General features: G+C 34.9%; 2 long non-coding RNA genes across 2 annotated transcripts; both read left to right on the top strand.

Annotated features, from left to right (window-relative positions):
• Positions 1–5,549: 5,549 nt before the first annotated feature.
• LOC146930579 (uncharacterized) lies at positions 5,550–7,759 on the top strand. Its single transcript, XR_015006423.1, has 2 exons — positions 5,550–5,799; positions 7,575–7,759. It is a non-coding gene; the product is annotated as an uncharacterized LOC146930579 (long non-coding RNA).
• A 3,842-nt stretch (positions 7,760–11,601) lies between these two features.
• On the top strand, positions 11,602–13,929 carry LOC146930578 (uncharacterized). The gene is made up of 2 exons (XR_015006422.1): positions 11,602–11,851; positions 13,628–13,929. It is a non-coding gene; the product is annotated as an uncharacterized LOC146930578 (long non-coding RNA).
• Positions 13,930–15,354: the final 1,425 nt, after the last annotated feature.

The following is a 15,354-nucleotide window of genomic DNA, read 5'->3' as shown; positions in this document are numbered from 1 at the left end:
TCATGATGCCATTATAACATAGAGTTAATTCTTCAATCTTCCTTACAAAAGCCTCTTTTTTCTTGTAAGCTACATCAAGGTTATGCTGTAAAACATGAATACTGAAATCATCAAATGTTGATTGAGAGCCGGGTTGTGTGCATGAATTTAATCTGTTGAATCCAATTTTGATCTTATGTTGTAGATCGTTGATTAGAGCATGTTGGGCATTTTCAAGTTACAAATTGAATCACTGATTTCTCTACGCTTATCGTCAAGAGCATTGAATTCATTTTCTGATAACTGAAACTGATGTTGATTGGTTTGAAAGGCATGAATATCCCTATTCATGATGCACATGTTATATGGAAAAGACATAACAAAAAATTGCATGGCTAATAGAAACCAAGTTCCACATGATTGAGGGAATTTTTAAAGATACGAACTTCGTTTAGAACTTCACTCAAGTTGATGATAATTGATCTATTTGTAGATATAGCCTCAAAATCATGATTAAGCAAAACCCTAATACGGTTGAACAAATTTGTTAGAGTAATTCTATTCTCGTCATGGAAGTTAGATATAGCAGAATTTTGGGAGGAGATCTCATGAGGATTTTGGTGATGATTCATTTTGTATTGAAGAAGAAAGAATCAATTTTGTGATAGGAAGAAATTCAATCATTGTTATATATATACATATACACGTATGATGGAAGTTGTATCCAAAAGATGCATATATATATATATATATATATATATATATATATATATATATATATCAAAAGTCGCAAAGGTTTAAAATAAATGGAAGAGATGCAAACGTTTGAAGAGATGCGATGCATCAGGGATCCAAAAGGTGCACATATATATCAAAAGTCACAAAGGTTTAAAATAATATGGAAGAGATGCAAACCTTTGAAGAGATGCAATGCATCATGGGGCAATTAATAATCATTCAAGTTACAATAGTAAAAAAATTTAGTACAAATAATTTTAAAATCATTTTCGAAGTTAGATAAAAAAATAATTTATAACGTTGTATGCCATCCTTCAATATTGATTTGAAGGAAAAAAAAGTTACGTTTAATAATTTTTTTTTTGTAAAGTTACGTTTAATAATTTAATTGTGTTAAAATAATTATTTTGAGGACCTTCCTAATAATTTAAGGGACAACAAGGCATGAACCATGAAGGTTCGGTTATTAAAATATTCTAAACAAGATTAATTAATAAATAAAATAGGTTGTTTAAAAAGCACAACGTAATTAAACAAACATTCAACTGAAATAAAAATATTGACAAATATTACAAACAACAAGTCTTCAAAATGGGATAACCAAAACATTAGTCAAACAGTGCCGATTGTTAAACCAACATCAACAAAACAAGGGTCAATTCACATGGAGTTGTAGCATCATGGGCGGATCACATGAACAAGGAGACCGATCACAGGGTTGCCGACACCAAACACAAGTCGATCGCCAACAGCCAAATTCCTAGATCGAATGAACTGGTACCAACCCGTACTGAGATACTTATGAACATCTCCTGAAGGGCTGGCAACAGTCTCAAGCATGCAAATAGTTGTTTCCTCAGTCTCATGGTCGTAAACTTGAATTTGAGTTGGAGTAGCGAATTCAAAATTCTCAACAACATACCTAGGAAAATGCTAAGTAAAAAAAAAAAAATTGAGTCACTATACGATTCAGAATGGGTAAATTAAACAATTAAATCTAGGTCACCACCATATGAATTAAAATAAGTAAGTAATCATATGATAAGCAATAAAATTAAATTATTATCTTGATGAGCACAAAAATTACCATCTCACTTCCGCCATCAACAATATATTGGGTAACAATGAAGGACCATATATATTCTTCAGGCTCCACAAGAGATAAGAATTCAATCGGAGGGACATAGTTTGGATCAGCAACCTTCATTGCGTGATGGTTGGTTGGGTAATGGGTTTCATAATATGGAATATCTTCTCCATGTTCATCAACAATCCTCATGTTGAATTGATTTTCCTCAACTTGATAACAAAGGATAACTCTTTGGGGAGCATTGAATCCGCAACGTAAAGATATCATTTTCCCTCCGGATATAATATTGTTGGAAAAGATAATTTTAGTATCAATCCTTACATAATTTCCAGTCGGATCTTTTAATCATCCATAAGTATGTACTCCCACCTCACTCTTCCACCTTGAAACAAACTGAAGAGGGATTTGAATATCATCCTGTTTAAAAATAAGGAAACGTAACTTGTAAGAAACCCAAGTTTATTACAAAGGTACATATGGATATAGATTCAGCAAAAAAAAGGTATAAACTAATGCATTACATTGTCCGGATCAATAATGGTCTCAAACGTTCTTTCCCATTCGTTGTTGTTTCCACAACCGTTGTTCCTATTTAAAAAAAAACATATTAACAATATGCTATATTATTTTGCTATAATATGAAAATTTTAATGAAAAATATAAAAGGGGAATTTTCAATGGAACGTTATACAACTAAAGAATTTTTTCATAAAACATTATTCAACTTAGGTCACATGCATGCATGCTATATACAAACAAATCTTAGAAGTACTACTGTAAGGAATTGATCAGAAAAGTGTAAAAAAACCATGGAACTCACGTGTTGTTGTTGGGGGATACAACCATTGTTAAAGCGATGAAAAGGGAAAGGACTTGAGTGAGGCACGAATGAGACACAACACCACCACCAACCAAAGTACAGTAAAGCTTTATTTTGTCTTCTATTTTGCAAAATAAATGGATAAGGGAGACAAGTTGTAAATGACTCATGACCATCTAATATTTGATTAAATTAATAGTAAAAGTAGAAGTTAAATATACATTTTATATTTAGTCATTGTGGGAAGTTGTGTGTTTATTGGGATAATAATGTTAATAAGTTTATATGTTGGAGTTCTGTGTTTTTAAAAAATCGGGCAATGCCAATGCATTATGTGGGGACACTCTTCTAAATTTTTGTATGATGTTCTAAAGAAGTATATACAAAATATGTTTAAAAGTTTAAAATTTAAGCACAATTAAGCAAATTTTAATTTTACATGGACTAAAAGTATGTGTTGGTCCCTATTAAATTAAAATTTATTTAATTATACTTAAACTTATATATTTTTAAATGATTTTTAACAGACATGTTAAGAACATTATAATAATCTCTTTTATAAAAAATTAGAATCTTTTAACATGTAATGAATTAAATATAATTTTTTTTAAAACGTCCAAGATTCAAGAAAAAAGTAATGAAAATTTGGACCTAAAAATATAATTTTGAGCTAACTTATTGTGGCGGAACATTTTATAATGTTTTAAACAAGTATGCAAAAAATCATTGAAAAATTTAAAATTTTAAGCATAATTAAACAATTTTTAATTTAACAGGGACTAAAAACAGCAACGAAAAATTTTGTAGGGACTAAAAAGTCTGATTTATTTTTATACGGACTAATATTCTTTTTATTAAGTAAGCACATATGCCACATATGCACAAAAGTGACAAATCATCACATAATTGGGGTCAGGGACTATTTCCAAAAACAAAATTTTTTGCAGGGACCAAAAACTATAAAAAAAAATTGCAAAGACTAAAACCAAAACTAGCATATTTTTGCAGGGGCTAAAACCAAAACTGACCTATTTTGCAGGGACCAATACCATATTTTAGCCCAAAAAAAAAATATTCACAGATGACATTACTATTTCTTCAATTTGCGATGCTTGAGTTGGGATTGTAAGTTCAAAAAGATCTAGCATGTCTCAAATCAGTACAAGCTATGGAAAGTTGGAAACAGTGGTCTACAACTTCTTTCTGCCACCACCTTGATGTGAGACCGATTTTCTCCCATATACCTAACTAGATATGGTAAGATATTGTGGTGGCCCTGTAGAAGTGGATTTGCTATCTATGTCTTGGTTGAAACGAAGATAAAAGAACCTGCAACCGTCTACATAAACCTACCAAGGGCTCACGTGTTTGGCTAGAAGGAAGCTAGAATGAATTTTGTTATCCCTTTCTTATGTATTTTTAGTTTTTACGGAAACTATGTTTTTTTTTTACTATATTAATCTACTTTTGTTTTTAGTGTTTTTTATTTTATTCTATTTAATTGATTGATTAATTAAACTAAATTTTAATTTGAATCACGGAATATGGTATTTAAATAATGATATTAAAGAAAACTGTAAAAAAGTAATTTGTGTTTGGATGGTTTAGATTAGAGTTGCTTTTAGACATATAATTACTCAAATGGGTTTTATGTTGCTTCAAATCTATACAACCATTTATAATATAGATTATCAGTTAAAAAAAAATTACATAATTTTTTAACATTATTATTTATGGCATATTAATTTTCTTATATATATTTATCTCATTTTTCGGTTTTCTTTAAGTTTTTTATGAAATTTATAAAAAAAAAAATATTGAGGGATTTATGAAATTTATTAAATAAAATTATAGAAACAAACTTTATCAATGTAACACCAGCGCTGTTTGTCTGTGTGTATTGTTCTGTCAATTCAAAAGTGTGCAGTCTAACCCTAATCCGTATAAAAGGATGTATAGTGCAGTCTGAAGTGTGTAGTGTACAGTGGGTCTTGCTAATGACCAGATAAAGAATGTCGACTGCAGTCCTTGTGTAAGTAAACTATCAGAATGAACAGAAAAAAAATTGCAGAATCTCGATGCGGTAACAGTGGCTAGTCTGCACCATGCATGTTCTTCTGCCAAATCTGTAGCTATGTTATTTTACATAGTTAAACTATTTAAGGCCTAGTTTGATTTGGTTACACCCTATATGTTTCGGTTGCAGCTTAATTTGCATGGAAAAATATATTTAATAAAAATTTCAATAGTTATTTTAATTTTTGTTTTCAAGATAATAATTAATTGCTTTAGTTAAGTTAAAAACCATTTAATTTATTTTATATTTTGTAAAAATAAAAATTTCTATGATTTATATATAGTTTTTTTTAATAAGATTTAACGACATTTCGTAAAGGTTTAGGATTAAATTTTTCAATCAATTTTTTTTTATTGAAATAACTTGATTCTTCAATGAAAATCTTTCAAAAAAAATGATTCTTCAATGAAAAATATATGTGTAAAGAATAATTATTTTTTGTTTTCTTTTATGCGGTTATTAAATAATAATTTGGTAAAGAATAATATAATTAATTTTTTGTGCGGATCAAATGTGACTGGGTTAAGTCTACGAATGACATATCAATGTTAATTAATGAATCAATTAGGTCAAATGTGACTGGAGTAAGTAGAATAATGGTTGTGTAATGTTCATTGCTGAATCAGTTCTGTAACATCCCGCTCATCAGCTAAAGGAAAATTTTATTAGACAAATGTAGCAGAGGATTAAATTCAAGGAAAGTAAGTATGGAAAATATTTATGATGTAATACCAGCCTATTACGAGTTAAGTATCAGTGCTGGATTTAACACGCTTAAGTCAAGGGCATGTTGGTAATTTCACGCGAAAGAGATATTTAAGTGGGATTGGCCCAAAAATATCTCATTTCACATAATCTTTCTCTCTCTAGGGTTGAGAGAAAGAGTTCTATCATTTCCCCCTCTTTGGATCGGCCCTTTCCCTCAATCTTCTACCATCAAAGCTTCCAATTTCATGGAATTGGAGATCAAGCAAGGGTCATGGCAACTTCTAGAGCAAGAAACAACAAAAGGGAATGAGTAGAAGCTTGGAATCAAAGTTAGGGTTTGAACCTTGAGAAGCTTGAAGCTTGAAACAAACACAAGAAACAAGCTAGGTGAGTTCCATAGATAGATTACCTACCTTTGGGTTTGATAATCTTGTGAAGAAAATCATGTTTTATGTTAGTTTTGTTTTTATGAAACTTAAGTAACCCCAAAGTAATTCTTGTTAGATATATGTTAAAATTGTCATGATATATGTTTAAATAAGTCTATACAAGTTGTTGGATGAGTTTGGTGCATTACAGGGTCAAATTGGACGAGTTTTGGGTCGAAAATGGCGAAAACCCGTAACCGAAAGCACCGAAAACGCAAAAGTTGCAGCGCTGCGCCTGTACAAGGGCGCTAGGCGCCCACACACAGGGAGCCAGCGCTAGGCGCCCCACTCCTGGCGCCAGGCGCCCCAGACAGGACAACCTCCGCGTTGTTCTGCGTTCGGGTGCTTGGGGGCAGTCGTGTGGGGGTCCGTAGCGATCGTTTCGAAGTGTTCTTTCACTGTTTTCACTCATCTTTCCACTGGAACATGTTTGGCTTTATCAAATCATAGAATTTATAAACGGCTTGAAACTTGGGTTTATGGCATTTTCGGTCCTTAGAAATTAATGAAAATTTGCACACATCGTCAATTGATCCTTGCATCATTAATCGTGGCAATCTTAGCATGTATCACAAGGATAGCTCAAGAGAGTTTAAGCATGATGGGGTAGCAATGAACTAAGAAAGGGAATGTATGTAGAGCCTCGGCTTAGCTAGTCGAGAACTAGAAAATAGCAAGAATCCCTAGAATGATAAGACGCGAAGTGTAATCTCTTCGCACATGAGCTAGAATGGCTTAGCAAATATGTAAGTTGTGGATTGATAGGTTAGACCCCTCCACTATGTTAAGTATGAATAAGTATAAGTTACCGCCAATCAGATCGATTAAGGTTCCGAGGTAAATAGGCGAATATGTATATGTTTAACTTATATGCACGACAAGACCATGATTTAATATGTGTAGGTGACATGTCTCTTGATATCCACATCAGTGGGATACAAGGGGTTCTCGTAATGAGAACGATTTAAGCCGCAAGGGACCCGCATGTCACTGAGTAACAAAACGTAGGTGCTCGTGTCTCTTGTTATCCACGCCAGTGGGATACGGGAGGTTCTCGACCTAAGGGGAACGGTTTAAGCCGCAAGGGACCCGCACGACACCGAGGGAGTCCGATGTACGTACATCGGTCATGTATGGGATTGATCTCGGGGTTACTCCACCCGGGACTATCCGTAAAAATGAATCAAGATAATAACTGTTTGTTCAACGCTAACCAATTAATGAACTTAGACACGATTATGTCTATTATGATTATGATTATGTTATGTTTATGCTCATGATCGAGCCCATGTATGATTATGTTTAAGAACAAGAACAAGAGCATGATATGCTATTATACACGAGCTAGATATGTATAGGACAAGTAAAGAAAGATATGTCGTGACGACCTTAGGTTTCCCTAATCGTCCGGTTTAGAATCATGTCATGAATATGCTATGTTATTTATGTTTAGGCCATGTTACGTAAAGCGTATGCTTGGCAATGCGGTTTAGGTTCCCTCAACCGCCATGACATGTGTAGATGAGAAACCTATAGCAAGTTAAGATATGATTATGACGGCTCTAGTATGCACTATCGTCTAAGCATGCAAGTCCCCACACACATATAATCAACCGTCAGGTTGTAATGTAGACACGTGGTGACCGTAGGTTTCCCCTTGAGGTTGCCTATAGCCTAGGATTTAGGGGAACTCACTGAGACATTATGTCTCATCCCAATCCTTATTTGTTTCAGATAAGCAAGATGTTTATGCATGTTCGGAGCCGGATGGATATTACTTCAAGGGTTCGTTCGTAAAGCTGCAGGGCGTTATGGACATCAAGGATGTATTTTTATGTATGGATGAGTTGTGTTGTATTATTATTTATACGAACGTAACTTGATGTAATTATTATTCATTCGAAGTTTTAATTGTTGTATATTTTAATGTATCCAGTACTAATATTAACGCACGTGCTAGACTTTCTAGATACGTCTGGTATGGGTGTTACAATTGGTATCAGAGCAGGTCGATTCAGACCGTGCCTTGGGTCATTAAATTACAACTAAGGTAGTGGGACCATTGGGTTCCAGGTAAAAGTTCTAATTGTTGTTGTTAGTTGAGCCTGATCAACTCAATTTAACATTCGACGATTAGAACGGATGCCTGAGAGCTGAATAGGACCCAGGAGGAACGAAGTATGTGATGAAGTAGTTTGATCGTGCCAAAAGGTGGCCGCTGAACTAATCAAGTAGAAGTGTGAATCCTCCAGGAATGTAAGGTATGTTAAGAAGGAATGTTCCAACAGCGTTGGGTAAGATGTTAATGATAATTCTTCTACCCGTAGGTGAAGAATTTGGAATATATAAGTATGGTATGAAGATGCGGTAAGAGTTGTTGTTGGAACGGAATTATTGCATGCAAAGGAAATATATTCTGGAATGTAAGTACAAGATTAAAAGTTAAGGAGAAGTCGACACATATTGATGGATTTAGTAAGCTCTCAGGAATTGAGATATGAGAACGGAAGATCAAGATTTATATGTTCAGCGAGAATAAGGTTCTAATAGTGAATGAAGTTGAGCACATGTATGTTGGATGAAGTTGAAGTCTTATGTGGAATTTTTATGTCAAGTGATATGATGAACAAGACAATGGTTTCTAATGTGCCGTGAATTGAATTGATTGGTGTTAATGCTTGTCGTGCAACAGTTATGAATTTTTTTTTTTTTTTATGATGACCAGAATGAATGATGTGCATCAGATTACTTGAGAAAATGAGATTTTTATGTGAAGTATGTTTTCTTGAAAACTAATTTTTAGAAAATACGCCAATAGCGAAAATTTCGCTAATAGCGAAATTACTCCAGAGGATTTCGCTAATAGCGAAATTGGGGCGAAATTTTTTTTAGTTTTTCCAAAAACTGTCATTTCGTCTCTAGGGCCTTAGTAGCTATTGGGGGTTGTTTTTTTACAATCTTTTAGGTAACCAACACTCTCTATAACATCAAGTATCGAATGCACATCACATCCTATGATTTCTAAGGAAGAAAATGCATGGACAACTATTAACGGAATCAATCCGGTTCAAGGTAACATTAGAAGTTAACGTGGCAAGAGCTGGCGAAGAACTTGGGTCAAGAGTTTTAAGGTTTGACTTATGGAACGGATTAAGTGGATGCAAAGGCATGAGATGGAAAGTAAAGTGGTAGAGAGTTATGCGAAGTCACAAGATTTTCAGGTTTTATAAAGTTATGAGTACCCCCGGATCTATGTTTTGCTTAATTGAATTGCTAAAGCCCGTTAAGATGTTGAATTCAAAAGTTTACAAGATTTTAGAAAGGTAGACGCATATGGGTGATTGGAGATGATGTTTATAAATTTTAAAAATGGAATTTTGTTGGTACCGGTTGTTATTACTCACGTAGAGTGGGCTAAACTTACCGGAAGTAAAGTTGGATGACGCAGTTGTGTTGTCAACTTATTCCGTGATTTTAGAGCAACGACTGAGGCCAAACTTATTATGTTTTTTTTAAAGAGAAATCGTCAACGCCAATGACCCGTATGTTAAATTATAATGTTTTCTTAAAGAAAGGAATTAACGAGCAAGCATTCGTTTGATTACGCAAAACATAGTACGTGAGAATACAATGAAGTATGATCAAGAAAAGTTTATGTATGAATTTATGATGAGTCTCCTATGGGAAATTCGAAATTTCTCGGAGACAAGTTTAAAGTACGATAAGTATATGTCATAAGGTAAACTCAACTAGTGAGAAAGTAAGGTCTATCCTCAAGTAAAGTATTATGGTAATGTGACAAGTCTACCGTGAGATTCGACCTTATAAGGTAATGAAAGGTGTAAGATTTTGGCATTGGTTGCCACATGATAGGTCTTGATAAGAGTTCAAGAAGATGATGCTCATATGGGAAAAAGAATGTGAAGTTTCAGTCATCTTAATGGATTATAGTATTGGTTAAGGCCAACTGGTGGGAATCAGAGTGGCGCAATGAAAGTTAATTGGCTTAGTTGTTAACAGTAATCATGGAACATGGAATGAGATAGTAAGAGTCTTCGTTAGAAGCAGTATGGGACAAGCGAGAAGTTCTCGAAATGTAAGTAGAAAGGAGAATTATATAATCAGTCATGGAAAGGGTAGAGGTATGTGGATATGTCTCCATCTAAGTAAGATAGAAAAGGCTAGAGATGCAACGAATGAAGAATATGTACTATGATAAGGAAGATGTATGTAAGAGTTGAAGGTTCCTTTTGTGACTCAGAGTAATGATTGAATTAGTAAGTGTGGAACCGGATATGATGTTTTGAAGATTCAAGTTTATTGTTCTTAGAACGAGGAAATGGGATAATGTTACGAGGGTCAAGGATCCTATATGAATTATGTTATGCAATTATGCGGGACTCCCAGATATGTATGTAAGTCAAGAAAGAATAAGAAAGAAGTTACTTTAAAGTTCAAGAGTTTCATTCTGGATGGAGATATAAATCATGAGTTATGCACGATTAAGTGCATACTCTCTTATGTCAAACTTGTTAAATGATCACGATACTTGCTAAGAAGATTCCGAACTATGATTTATAACTTTTAAAGTTAAAACGGGTAGTAAGGGACTTGGGAACGATGATTATTTTAAAAACATGGTTTCATAATGTTTTCTTTTAAGTTATACAATTATTCGTTCCAAGGACCCAAATACCAAAGTTTAGAAAATTTTCTTAATCAAGATGTAATAACAAGTATCGTTATTATCTAACAAGATGCGACACTTGAGAGTATGTAGGACACCATGTAAGGTAGGATTTGATGAAGTAAACAACAGTTTTTCGAAAAGTCTTATGAGATGCATAAGTATATGTTAAGAGTACTCCAAATGCAAGAGGTTTAAGTCGGAAGTTTTCAGAGCATGTAATTTACAAGATGGGTTGATGAATGTTATATGTATAGGCGTAACTAATTTCACCACTCTACGACAAGTTATATGAGTCACCATGAATTTGGGTGCAATAAGAATGGTAATGGGAGCGAAAGATTTCTTAAGACTCTGAAAAGAGACAAGAGATTCGTAGAATCGTCAAGATAAGTAATGTCGGAGTGAGGCAAATGTCTCAAGGTACAATAAGTAAACTGATGCATGAAAAGATGTTTTAAAGTTACAAGTAAGCACTGCAGGGCAAACCTGGTTTCTGGTAGGATTCCAGTTAAAAGGCAAATCCTGAGTGTTCATGTTTATGACAAGATACCATTAGGAATGGTTATGTTAAGCGGGTAAGATCCGAGTTTGAGACAATAAGTTTATGTGTAGCAAGGTAAGTGCTGAATCATAATATGCTAAGAAAACTCTAAGTTTGAGTGATACTAAGACCAAGAAGGCTAAGTTCAGTAACATGTGGATTAGGAAACAAGATGAGGACATGATACGACGAAACTTTTGGATATGTATGAATGGAAAATGTTTGGCTCAGACCATAGATGGTAAGATTTTGTCGTGATGAATGGTAGTCGATCTCTAAATTTCGAGGACGAAATTTTTTTTAGGGGGGTAGAATGTAACATCCCGCTCATCAGCTAAAGGAAAATTTTATTAGACAAATGTAGCAGAGGATTAAATTCAAGGAAAGTAAGTATGGAAAATATTTATGATGTAATACCAGCCTATTACGAGTTAAGTATCAGTGTTGGATTTAACACGCTTAAGTCAAGGGCATGTTGGTAATTTCACGCGAAAGAGATATTTAAGTGGGATTGGCCCAAAAATATCTCATTTCACATAATCTTTCTCTCTCTAGGGTTGAGAGAAAGAGTTCTATCATTTCCCCCTCTTTGGATCGGCCCTTTCCCTCAATCTTCTACCATCAAAGCTTCCAATTTCATGGAATTGGAGATCAAGCAAAGGTCATGGCAACTTCTAGAGCAAGAAACAACAAAAGGGAATGAGTAGAAGCTTGGAATCAAAGTTAGGGTTTGAACCTTGAGAAGCTTGAAGCTTGAAACAAACACAAGAAACAAGCTAGGTGAGTTCCATAGATAGATTACCTACCTTTGGGTTTGATAATCTTGTGAAGAAAATCATGTTTTATGTTAGTTTTGTTTTTATGAAACTTAAGTAACCCCAAAGTAATTCTTGTTAGATATATGTTAAAATTGTCATGATATATGTTTAAATAAGTCTATACAAGTTGTTGGATGAGTTTGGTGCATTACAGGGTCAAATTGGACGAGTTTTGGGTCGAAAATGGCGAAAACCCGTAACCGAAAGCACCGAAAACGCAAAAGTTCGCAGCGCTGCGCCTGTACAAGGGCGCTAGGCGCCCACACACAGGGAGCCAGCGCTAGGCGCCCCACTCCTGGCGCCAGGCGCCCCAGACAGGACAACCTCCGCGTTGTTCTGCGTTCGGGTGCTTGGGGGCAGTCGTGTGGGGGTCCGTAGCGATCGTTTCGAAGTGTTCTTTCACTGTTTTCACTCATCTTTCCACTGGAACATGTTTGGCTTTATCAAATCATAGAATTTATAAACGGCTTGAAACTTGGGTTTATGGCATTTTCGGTCCTTAGAAATTAATGAAAATTTGCACACATCGTCAATTGATCCTTGCATCATTAATCGTGGCAATCTTAGCATGTATCACAAGGATAGCTCAAGAGAGTTTAAGCATGATGGGGTAGCAATGAACTAAGAAAGGGAATGTATGTAGAGCCTCGGCTTAGCTAGTCGAGAACTAGAAAATAGCAAGAATCCCTAGAATGATAAGACGCGAAGTGTAATCTCTTCGCACATGAGCTAGAATGGCTTAGCAAATATGTAAGTTGTGGATTGATAGGTTAGACCCCTCCACTATGTTAAGTATGAATAAGTATAAGTTACCGCCAATCAGATCGATTAAGGTTCCGAGGTAAATATGCGAATATGTATATGTTTAACTTATATGCACGACAAGACCATGATTTAATATGTGTAGGTGACATGTCTCTTGATATCCACATCAGGGGGATACAAGGGGTTCTCGTAATGAGAACGATTTAAGCCGCAAGGGACCCGCATGTCACTGAGTAACAAAACGTAGGTGCTCGTGTCTCTTGTTATCCACGCCAGTGGGATACGGGAGGTTCTCGACCTAAGGGGAACAGTTTAAGCCGCAAGGGACCCGCACGACACCGAGGGAGTCCGATGTACGTACATCGGTCATGTATGGGATTGATCTCGGGGTTACTCCACCCGGGACTATCCGTAAAAATGAATCAAGATAATAACTGTTTGTTCAACGCTAACCAATTAATGAACTTAGACACGATTATGTCTATTATGATTATGATTATGTTATGTTTATGCTCATGATCGAGCCCATATATGATTATGTTTAAGAACAAGAACAAGAGCATGATATGCTATTATACACGAGCTAGATATGTATAGGACAAGTAAAGAAAGATATGTCGTGACGACCTTAGGTTTCCCTAATCGTCCGATTTAGAATCATGTCATGAATATGCTATGTTATTTATGTTTAGGCCATGTTACGTAAAGCGTATGCTTGGCAATGCGGTTTAGGTTCCCTCAACCGCCATGACATGTGTAGATGAGAAACCTATAGCAAGTTAAGATATGATTATGACGGCTTTAGTATGCACTACCGTCTAAGCATGCAAGTCCCCACACACATATAATCAACCGTCAGGTTGTAATGCAGACACGTGGTGACCGTAGGTTTCCCCTTGAGGTTGCCTATAGCCTAGGATTTAGGGGAACTCACTGAGACATTATGTCTCATCCCAATCCTTATTTGTTTCAGATAAGCAAGATGTTTATGCATGTTCGGAGCCGGATGGATATTACTTCAAGGGTTCGTTCGTAAAGCTGCAGGGCGTTATGGACATCAAGGATGTATTTTTATGTATGGATGAGTTATGTTGTATTATTATTTATACGAACGTAACTTGATGTAATTATTATTCATTCGAAGTTTTAATTGTTGTATATTTTAATGTATCCAGTACTAATATTAACGCACGTGCTAGACTTTCTAGATACGTCTGGTATGGGTGTTACAAGTTCCATCAAATGTGACTGTGTTAAATATATTAATGGTTGAGCAATGTTAATTGATTAATTAATTAGGTCAGATGTGACTGGATTAAGTAGAAGAATGACTCACTAATGTTCATCGGTGATTCAATTAGGTCAAATGTGATTGGATCAAGTAGAAGAATGGTTGAGCAATGGTAAATGGTTAATCAATTTGGTCAGATATGACTGGATTAAGTAGAAAAATGACTCACTAATGTTCATCGGTGATTCAATTAGGTCAAATGTGACTGGATCAAGTAGAAGAATGGTCGAGCAATGGTAAATGGTTAATCAATTTGGTCAGATGTGACTGGATTAAGTAGAAGAATGACTCACTAATGTTCATCGGTGATTCAATTAGGTCAAATGTGACTGGATCAAGTAGAAGAATGGTCGAGCAATGGTAAATGGTTAATCAATTTGGTCAGATGTGACTGGATTAAGTAGAAGAATGACTCACTAATGTTCATCGGTGATTCAATTAGGTCAAATGTGACTGGATTAAGTAGAAGAATGGTTGAGTAATTGTAAATGGTGAATCAATTATGTCGGATGTGACTGGATTAAGTACAAGAATGACTACCCGATGATTCAATTAGGTCTAATAAGACATGTAGTTGATATATACGATCATTGCTTACATAATTATTCAAAATTACTCACGATCTTAGTCACTTGATCATTTATCCTTACACTTACATCTATTAGTCGAGTTCTTAATCAAAATTAATAAAGTTCAAATGATAGCTAATTGATTAACCTATCTTACATAATTACTAGTTGGTTAATTTAATTTACTTCATCATTGATTACTTAATTTTTCATAATTAGTGATTTAATCTTGGATGACATAGAATAATGAATATTAAATTAGGGTTTCAATTGTTTTATAATATTAAAAAATCCTATGCCATGTTTTCAATTCAAATAAACACATCTTTATTCCTTTTATAATGGTAAGTCATATATTGTAAGTCATATTAGTGCAGTCCATTAAAACGCTACAAATTTTCCAAACATCCATAGTTCTCAAAATATTCTGGGTTCCATTCAACAATTTCTTCAAGCAACAGCAATCCACGAACAAACTCACATGCTACGTGGATCAAGTACTCAAACAGGCGATGTTTTTGTAGACCAAAAGCAGCAATCGCTGTCTCAATGTCAGAAGACAATCCAAATCGTTTATATTACACCTGTAGACGTGACGATCCAAAACGATGCAGTTTCTTCGAACGGCGCGAGCCAGATGAACCTGCAATGTCTGTAGGAGAAGTTGAAGACAAGTTAAACAGGTTGGAAGAAGGAGTCAACAACATGGTCGTCATTCATGCAGTTGAGATTGAATCGGGTCGATTGGAAGTACAGAAAGAACTAGCACAAATGCAAAAAGAACTACAGGATCAGATATGTAGATTAGCAACGATTGTCGAAAACATGAACAAAGAGATT

This window comes from Medicago sativa, chromosome 4 (assembly GCF_051527215.1).
Source record: "Medicago sativa cultivar Bolivia chromosome 4, Bolivia_mono, whole genome shotgun sequence".
NCBI classification, from domain to species: Eukaryota; Viridiplantae; Streptophyta; class Magnoliopsida; order Fabales; family Fabaceae; genus Medicago; species Medicago sativa.
Note: the sequence above shows the minus strand (reverse complement) of the source record. Positions and strands in the feature narration are given on the sequence as shown.